This window comes from Tupaia chinensis, unplaced genomic scaffold, assembly GCF_000334495.1.
Source record: "Tupaia chinensis unplaced genomic scaffold, TupChi_1.0 Scaffold000037_2, whole genome shotgun sequence".
NCBI lineage: Eukaryota > Metazoa > Chordata > Mammalia > Scandentia > Tupaiidae > Tupaia > Tupaia belangeri.
The window spans coordinates 64,337-66,370 of record NW_006159478.1 but is presented as its reverse complement, the minus strand read 5'-3'; the positions used below and the strand labels follow the sequence as shown (position 1 = coordinate 66,370).

Genomic DNA, 2,034 nt, shown 5'->3' with positions numbered 1-2,034 from the left:
TTAAAAATATCAAAAAAAATTTATCTGTTTAAAAAAATGCCTTGCCCCCCAATATTAAAATTCAAAAAAAAAAAAAAAACAACAAAACAAAAACAAAAAACAGAAGTTAATGAACTATCCCTGTGGTCTAGAAGTAGAAGGCTCCAGGGGAAAAGTAAAACTGTGTTAGAGAGTGAATTGAATAATCTAGTTTATGAAAAATGATTGAAAACAAATTTATAATAGTAAGAATAAGTAGAAGACTTATGAAATCTTCATTAATCTTTAGTTGTCTGAAATCAATTTCTTGGTCCATAACTTCTTCATGGCATTTTTCACTTATGCATTCCTCAGAGTATAAATCAAAGGGTTAAGTAAAGTTGTTCTGATTGTATAAAATACACTCCCATTCTATCCACAAAAAAAGGGATTACAGGACATGTGTATATAAATATGCAAGTTAAAAACAGCAAGATGACCACAATTATGGTGGAGAGGGCTTTTCTTCTCCCTCCACTTATGCATTCCTCAGAGTATAAATCAAAGGGTTAAGTAAAGTTGTTCTGATTGTATAAAATACACTCCCATTCTATCCACAAAAAAAGGGATTACAGGACATGTGTATATAAATATGCAAGTTAAAAACAGCAAGATGACCACAATTATGGTGGAGAGGGCTTTTCTTCTCCCTCCAGCACTGTGGTTTCTCAGAGAATGCAAGATGATAACATAGGAGAACATAAGTATGACAAAACTCACTGTACAAATGGCCCCACTATTAGAAACCAAGAGTAGATTTTTTACATATGTGTCTGCACAGGCAAGTTTCAACAAGGGCTGCAAGTCACAGAAATAGTGATCAATTACATTGGGATCAAAAAATGGAAAACTCAAGGCAAGGAAAATTTGAGTTAAAGAATGTACACAGCACCCCATCCAGGCCACAACCACCAACCCTCTGCAGACCCAGTGGCTAATGATGGTCGTGTGGTGCAGTGGCTTACAGATGGCCATGTAGCAGTCAACAGCCATGAGGATAAGAGTGAAGGTCTCCAGGCAGCCAAAGAAATGAAATGTAGATACTTGGATAATGCACTCACTGAAAGGGAATCCACAATTGTTCTAGGGGTTATGAAAGTAGAGAAGCAGGTATCAGATAAGGGTACGTAGAAAAGGAAGAAGTACATGGGACTCCTAAGTGCTCGGCTGGTCTGAATGGTAGCTCACTACCATAATAAGCAAGTTACCCAACAACGTCCCCAAATAAAAACAAAACAAAACAAAACAAAAACAAGAAAATGACAAACACTATTCTCTTCCTAACAGGATCTTGTGTCAACCCAAGCAGAATGAACTCAGTCACGGTATTATTCAGATACATGGTTTCATGAATAAGGAATGGGAGGAGTGTGAAATAGTTTATCTGCAAAAGATAAAGAAATTTATTTATGATGTGTTATGTAATGTTATAGAATATCTTAAACATAATTAAATACTTCTTTTCAGAAACTAAGTGTCTAAATAGGTAATTGCAATTCTTGTTCCTCAATTTTAGCACCCATTTTACAGGATTATGAGTCTCAAACATGATTATGAATATAATATTTTCTAAGACATTTATCAAGTACAAGCCTTGCTCATTTTGCAATGATTTTGTTTTGTTTTGTTTTGTTTTTGGGGTCAATTCAATTAATAAAAATAGGTATAGATCTATTTGATATTATCTTCATTTTTTCATATTTAGCAAATCTCAGTGTCCATGTTTTGCATGGTGCACATCACTCAACATTTAGGATATATTTGACTGTCCTTGGAATTTTATGATATAAATTTAAAGTTACACATCACTGATGCCCCAAAGAGAGTATATACTACATATCTAGTATACATAGCTATATCAATATATGTTTTTTGTCAATACATTCTTTATTGCATTTCTGTATACAATTTCTCCCAGATTTTCCAGATCGAAAGAAAAAAGCACTTATATCCTCCAGGTAATTTGCTATTCCATTGAAGTACATTTATGATATTTAGTACTTGACATATACTGAT

General features: G+C 33.6%; 1 pseudogene; it reads right to left on the bottom strand.

Moving 5' to 3' along the window:
• Positions 1-264: 264 nt before the first annotated feature.
• On the bottom strand, positions 265-1,360 carry LOC102500073 (olfactory receptor 4C16-like; annotated as a pseudogene).
• Positions 1,361-2,034: the final 674 nt, after the last annotated feature.